This window comes from Elephantulus edwardii, unplaced genomic scaffold (assembly GCF_000299155.1).
Source record: "Elephantulus edwardii isolate Elephantulus edwardi_28Jun2011 unplaced genomic scaffold, EleEdw1.0 scaffold00118, whole genome shotgun sequence".
NCBI classification, from domain to species: Eukaryota; Metazoa; Chordata; class Mammalia; order Macroscelidea; family Macroscelididae; genus Elephantulus; species Elephantulus edwardii.
Window position 1 is genome coordinate 8,664,230 of NW_006399868.1, and position 7,758 is coordinate 8,671,987.

A 7,758-nucleotide genomic window follows, 5' to 3' on the forward strand; every position below is an offset into this window, starting at 1 on the left:
TAAATTACTCATGCAAACTCTCATTCACAAATGTGCCATAATTTTCCTAAGCATACCAGGAATTGTGCAAATAGAGATAATAAAAACAATTTTGAAGAGATTTGGCAGTCTCTTTTTTCCTCATTTATTTGCTCATTTTTTTTCAGCTGCTTGATATCAATCTCTGAGTGTGCACCAGCGGTCAGGGAGAGCAGTGGGGCTTGGACAGTAACCTTTTCAGTCCTTATGCCTTAAGCCACTCGAATTTGAACCCTTTTAAAATGGAATTAATTTCTCTATTGATTACACTTATCACTTACCTTTTCAAGGAGCTTAACATTTTATTTCTTTTTATTTGAGAAAAGGCTTACAAAGAATATTTCTTTTTCATAAATTCATAGACATTTCATTTTGTAGCATTGTTGTCATTCCACACATACCGTCGCATCCCATAGCTGACCGTCCAGCAGGTTTTCAGAGGCAGTTATCACACATGAGGAGGTTGTTCATCCCTCTGCGAAGCACCTGGAGGATTTGAACCACATGCCTTTGGGATTGCGAGGCAGCTTTATACCACTACAACTAATTAATTGCAATGCCTGAAATTGAAACTAGTTAGTCTCTGTCAACAGAAGATATTTTAAATGAAATGAAAAAGAAAATTTCTGAGGTAATATTTATTTTGACAGAATTCAACTCAACTCATTACTCATTACTGGTAAGCTAGTGTCCTGAGGATCTCTGGTGGTCAGGTTGGTGGGCAGAGCCTGTTTCTCCAGTCATGACATTGTGGAGGTCACCAAAAGATGGCAGCATCTTCTGGAAGTGGGGTAACAGTTTCCTGGTGACGGTCAGCAGCACAAGGTCTAAGTGGGCACGGTATGTCCCAAGGTCATGGTCAGTTAGGAGAAAGACATTTAACAAGTATTCACATAGATAACAGTTACAAGCATAGTAAGGGAAAGGAAGGAGAATAGGAGCAGCAGCTGCTGTTGTTTATTGGACAACAACAACAACAACATGCATAAGGAAAACCACGGAGAATTGTTATCTTCATGCTGTTGGCCAGGATACTGAATATACCATGGGCTGCCAAAGAACAGACAAATCTGTCGTGGAAGAAGAACAGTCAGAATGTTCCTTAGAAGCAAGAATGGTGAGACTAACTACGTCTCCCAGACTCTGTGCATGTGGTCCGGAGAGACCAGTCTCGGAGAAGGACCTGGTGCTTAGAAAGTAGACTGTCAGCTCAGAAGAGTGAAACTCCCACGGACAGGGACTGATGCAGGGCTGCAACAAGGGGGTCCAGCAGAGCAGAGACCAGACCAGGAGGGGACGGTAGGGTGGTCTGTTGAGCCCAGGGTCTCTGTGAACTGGGGACCCCGCTCCCCGACCCCTAACAGCCTCATGACTCAGCTCTGCCCAGCTCTGAGGCGAGCGCTTCACAGAACCATTTCCTCCTCTCAATGGCCCAGTGACACGGCTGTTATCATTGCAGGACCTTTCACAGGCCCAGCTCTCGCATCTCCTCCACTTGGGGAGCCCTGAGGCCACACTCCCTTCTGGTGGTTGAAGTCATCTGCTCTGTGACTAACTGCCCAGGCATGTGGAGCCAGGGCCCAGCCTGGACAACCAGGAAACTTCATTCTGCTGATGGTATGCATCAGACCATCCAGGCTGACGTGAGCTTTCTGGCCTGGGAAAAGGTATGGGAGCACAGTCAGCTGCTGACTCAAAGGGCAAAGGTTCAAGTCTGCGCAGAGGTTTCTCAGAAGCTGTGGAAATCACGGTGGAGCACAGGTCTTTCCTGACACTCTTGGTCCCCACGGGGTAGAGTTGAGACCTTGGCAATTGGTTAAAAGTGTCTTCATTCTTCCCTTTGTGAAAGTCTGGAAGGGCTTCACAGTATTGGGAACTGGGGAGCATCCCATCAAGCTGGGACTCAGTGACTTTCAGCTCAGTGGTTCTAGGCAAGTTGCTTGTTTGATCTCTGGGAGTGTGATTCTTCCTCTGAAAGTGAAGGTGCCAGGGATGATGGATGAGGCTCCTTCTGACCCTGGGAGCTTCTGCTTCAGCAGGAAGGCACAACCTCATCCCTGGCTTCCACTTTAAGGGTCAACATCTGTTCTCCAAAAAGTTATACTGAGAACCTCACCTCTAGTATCTGCCCGTATAGCCTCATTGGGACAGCTCAGCATTTGATTATTAGCAGAAAGGCTGGTGGTTCAAATCCACTACGAGAAACATCAAAAGACCAAATAACTACTTTTGGAAAGTCATGGCCCTGAAAACTCTGGGCAGCACGATTCGACCACCCATTGTGTCTTTTTATTCTTTTTAGTTGGTTTTCTTACAAAGTTTGTTTACGTGTGATGCAGAGTTGGGCATGTTGTCACGAGAGGAGGGAAAAGGTGTAGGGTTTGAAACATGACGGACGACATGGACCAGCAACAGACCGACACAAACCACCAACAGTAGAGGAGCCTCCGGATCTCATCAGGCTCAGCCTGGTTGAGCGAATTTATGTGAAGATGTGGAATGACCGAGAACTCCGAGGAAGATTATATGCGTATGATCAACATTTAAATATGAGATTGGGAGATGTGGAAGAAATGGTGACTACTCTAGAAACTTACAAAACATATGAAGAGATGTAGAAATCAACGAAGCGGAATATTCCAATGCTCTCTGTTCGGGGAGATGGTGTTGTACTAGTGGCCCCTTCATTGAGAGTTGGCGGAAACCAAGAATTTGTCCAGTGGGGAAGAGACTTTGTTCAGTAGTCTCTTTTATTGCAGAATATATTCAAAAGAGAAACCTGCGTACATTTTGATACTCAGATGTGACCAATGACTCTTCTAGTCCTGAAGTGAGTTCATTTGCAGATAGCTTATATGTTCTTAGGTAAAATGGCATTTTCATTTTCTTTTTCCAACCCTTCAAATAAATGCAATCACAAAATTAACAGATCTTTTGTAAATAATTTCAGGGTTTTGTCTTTAAATTAAATCTGATATTTTTCCTTTTTTTTTTTTTAAAAAAAAAACCAAATCCAAAAAACAAAGTTTGGTTATACATTGTGTTTCCCACTATTCTTCATCCACATTGTGTTTCGTACGATCATTCTCGTGTCTCATATTCCATCAAATCAATCACCATCGGACCTTGCCCATCATTACCCTGTCTTTCCTCCAGGAGCCTTCCCCTTCCCTTATCCCCCTCCCTCCACCCACCAAACTGTGCAGCCCTGTGGTTTCGCTCCTACCCGTCTTCACCCCTGCACTCCCGCCTTTACCCCCCTTGAGTTCCTGTATATGGTGTACTAGTTATCCTTCTATTTTCACAGTAATGGTCTTATGCATTATTCGTCCTTATGAGACTGAGTTAGTTCACTCAGCATAATGCTCTCCAGCCTCTCGCAAGTTACGTAGTATTTTTCAAAATCACTGCTCCTGTGTGCTGCATACTATTCCACTGTGTACCACAATTTCTCAACCCTTTCAGTTGTTGGTGCCTTGTGTCTTAATAGCAGCTGATATCCTTATAAGGAGCCCTGGTGGTATGGTGGGTTTCGTGTTGGGCTGCTAACCCAAAGGTGGGCAGATCGAATCCACCAACTTCTCTGAGGGAGTAAGATGAGCATTCTCCTCTGCAAAGATTTACAGCCTCAGAAACCCTTCGGATCACCAGGAGTCTGAATCAACTCACCACTAGTGGATGTAGTGTCCTCGAAGGAAAACACAGACAGAAAATGAAGAGGAAGGACAGTTACGTGCTCAGTGAGGAAGAAGGAGGAGCCTAAAGCAAGACAAAACATTTGCTATTGACTTGAGTCCACCTCAGGGTGACCCTGCATGTATCAGAGAGGAACTGGAGGGTCTTGGAGGAAGGAGGTCAATCCTTGTGGTTCAGAACCTCCAGTCTTGTGGTTAAGTCAGACTGTGTTAATATTAAGTGTTTGCAAGACGTCGAGAGTCCTAATTGAAGTGATGCCGCCATGAACTGAGGAGGGCAGGTGGCCACTGGTAACTAGCAGAGGAAAGGAAGAGGCTTCCCTGAAGGCCCTTGGATGAGCAGGGCCCCACTGGCACCTTGAGTTCAAACGTGTAGCTTCTAGAACTGGGAGAGTGCCTGTGTGCTGTTTAGAGTCACCCAGGTCACTCTGTTACAGCAGAGCCCAGAAACTAGTTACACTAGTATTACATTTCTAGGAGGACACATAGATGTTACTAAACTATCTTTTAACAAGTGTTTCGGCCTGTGCAGACAACACAAAGCAGTTATCTTGAGCTCAAGAAGCGCTAACTAGGCTATTGGAGGTTGGCATCAGGAACCTCCCAGGCTCGGTCCGCATCTGCCTGGAGAGTCACAGTTTGGAGCAGGTGTCTCTGCTGTGCGGGGTGCAGGTAGGGAAGACACAGCATTTTCCCTTTGGAGATGAAGAAGATAGAAAGAAGGGCTGGATGGTGGACCGCCAAGAAAAGAACACACGTCTGCAGCCAAGAAATGCCTGAAACCCAGCCAAGCCTGGGAATTTATATAGTAGGTTTAGACACTTGTATCTCTGTGCTTCTTGGAAGAAGTGAAGGCAGAATGCGCCTTAGAAGTGACGACGGGTGAGGCTGGCCTCACGTGCTTCGGGCATGTTCTCAGGAGGGACTGGTCCCTGCAGAAGGACAGCACGCTCGGCAATTAGAGGGTCGGAGAAAAAGAGAGGCCCTCGATGAGCTGGACTGACACAGTGACCATAACAACAGGCTCAGAGAGAGGCCCTCGATGAGCTGGACTGACACTGACCGTAACAACGGGCTCAGAGAGAGGCCCTCGATGAGCTGCACTGACACACTGACCATAACAACGGGCTCAGAGAGAGGCCTTCGATGAGCTGGACTGACACTGACCGTAACAACAACGATCGTGAGAAGGGCGCAGGCCTGGACAGCGTGTCTACCGGCCGTGCACCAGGGCTCTGCAAGGCAGGACCGGCTCCGAGGCACCTACCTATCAACAACAGCTCTATTTGAAAGCTGCTGCTGTGCTACTAATAGTGTTATATTTATTTTACTGAGTGGTTTAAAATTAGACAAACCCACTGCCACCACATTGGTTTCAACTTATGGTGAATGCCTTGGGGATCTGAGGCTGTAATCTTACCGTGAGGAGACCACCAATTTCGCCTCTGGAGTGGCTGGGGGATTCAAACTGCTGGAAGCAGTGTGATTAGCAGCACATGGGCCTAAGGACTATGCCTGTGACTGAAATCCAGCTCCGACCCTTGGTCCTGGTGTGACTTCGGTCATGAACAACGTGGATGCTAGAAGCCTCTCTTTCCTCACCTTTAACAGGGAATGGTGATAATACTGCCCACATGGGCTTGTTGTACCCAAAAGAGCTTAACACGATGCTTGGCCGATAGCATGTGCATCCCTCCTCTCGAGGAAAAACCCAGGGGGAAAGCTAGAGGATCCAGATGGGCAAGGAGGCCTTGATGCCATGGGCTTGTTTGCAGTGTGTTTGTGAAGAATACAGGGCTGCCAAAGGGATACAGTGGCCCTGGAACAAGAGTGGCCATACGAGTGCTCCTAGAAGCAGTGACGCCGAGGCGATGCGCTGTGGGCATGTTACCAGGAAGGGTGGCCCTTGGAGGAAGACCCCAGACCAGAAAGATGAAGGGTCAGTCAAAGAGAGGAAGCCCTTCAACAGATGGACTGAGGCCACCGGCATGACTGTGACATGTGAACACTGTGCAGATGGCCCAGGGTCAGGCCAGGTTCTGGTCTGTGCTATGCAGGGTCCCTGTGAGTAGTTGCTGACTTGATGGTCCCCACAGCTACCAATCTTGTGAGTGTTGTCCACTTAGGAAAACAGACTAAGCCCTCCTAGACGACCTGACAGTCCTCTGTCAATTCTCACCTGAACCATGGGAAACTCACCCTCCTTGCTTGTGTCTCTTTGTTGTCTTTTTAAAAGGTCTCTCATGCTCTAGAGAGCTGGGCGATGGCTAAGGACGACAGACGAAGGATAGATGTTTTAGAGTTGTGGTGCTGGAGAAGAGTCTTGAGCACACAATGGACTGCCAAGAGAACAAACAGGTCTGTCCTAGAAAGAAGGAAACCGAGTTGTTCCTTGGAGGCAAGGATTTAGAAGCTCCATCTCACATACTTTGGGCATGTTGCCAACAAGCAATCCTTGGAGAAGAACATCATGCTTGGAAAGGTGGAGGTACATGCAGGAGAGGGAGATGCTGGATCTGATAGGTTCACACAGTAACTGGGGTAACGGGGTTAAAAGTGTCAGAGACAGTGAGACTGGCCAAGGTAGGGCAGGGCTCAGAGTTACTATATATAGAGAGGGTCACTATGATTCACAGCCATGTAACAACAACATTATTCAAGGACATGCCTTTTGCCTTTTATTTTTTATTTGCAAAGGACCCTTTTTTCCTTTTTCCAAATATTCAGCAAATATTTATCGTACAGCAACATCTTTGCTTGCATACGGGAATCCATATACATCCTTTTATTCCTTATATTGTGTTTTATACACTCATTTACATGTGTTTGAATCTTTCACATACGTTGTATTTTTATATAATTAATTGCTATTGATCTATCCCTATTACTATCCCATCTTTTTGAGTCCCCATGGAATTTTTTCTATTCCTTCACTACTCCCTTTCACCCACTTATCTCCGAACAAATTTTTAAAGTCAGATAATGGTTCCCCATGGTGGACGGTGTTTGGTGGAGCTTCTTGATTAAAACAACTTGGAAGCAGGAGTGGCATCCACTTCTGAAATAGCTTGCCTCTGGAAACCCTATGAACCTGGATAAATAAAAGTTATACAAGTGTTTAGGTCTTTTGTTCATAGGGTAGCTATAAGTCTACAACTTGACCGCACTTAACAACAACAATAATACTGAAGATAAGTTTTGATCAAAAAACAAAAGCTAAACGCACAGCAGCCCAGTGGATTTGGACTCCAGGTGACCCTCCCCAAGGCCTCCAGGAGGAGAAGGCCTCACCTCTCTCCAGAAGAGTAGAGGTCAGATTCGAACCTATAACCATCCGATTCTCAGGTCAGCAAGAAATGCCACCAGGCATAACCTTCGTTGTTTTTTATCAAAATAGTTGTAACTACATTCTAACGATTTCTTCTGACCAAAGTCAAGTTTCTGTTGTTAATATGTGTTAGTAACACATTCAGCCAATTTCTAAAGAAATGAATGCAAAGAGGTTGACTTGTTCTAGGTCCTCAAACTCGCGGGATTGTCACATCCGGAAGGGGTTTGTGGTGGGAATGAAAGTTACCAAATTACATGTGACTTGATCTCACTCCAGAAAAGTACCACTTTAAAAACTCTAAAAAGGGCTAAACAGATAAAGGAAACGGGAATTTGTTTCTTTAAAGGCACTTTTGGCTACTAATTGGGCAGCGGTGAGGGAAAGGACACAGAGGAGGCCCCGGAAGACCCGGAGAGGGGGACAGAGAAGGGGAACCAGCCTGGATTGGGGGGCAGGGAGCTCTAGGCCTGCGGGCCATCCTGGGGGCGGGGGACACAGCCCGTACTCCCCACCACACACACTCCCACACCATGGTCACCCCAGCCCCAGCGACCCCGTCTCTGCCACCACCCCCGCCACCGTCCCTTCCCGGCCCCCCAGTCTCAAGCTCACTCCATCTTCCCAAACCTCGGCACCCCAACTCTTTGGGCCCCTCCTACCCCCCAACTACACCCCTCCCCAGGCTCCTCCCTGCCCCCTCCCCTCCCCCGAGGG

General features: G+C 47.0%; 1 pseudogene; it reads left to right on the top strand.

The window, feature by feature from the left end:
• Nucleotides 1-2,406: 2,406 nt before the first annotated feature.
• The window catches only part of LOC102859591, a 6,585-nt pseudogene continuing 1,233 nt past the window's right edge, over nucleotides 2,407-7,758 (top strand).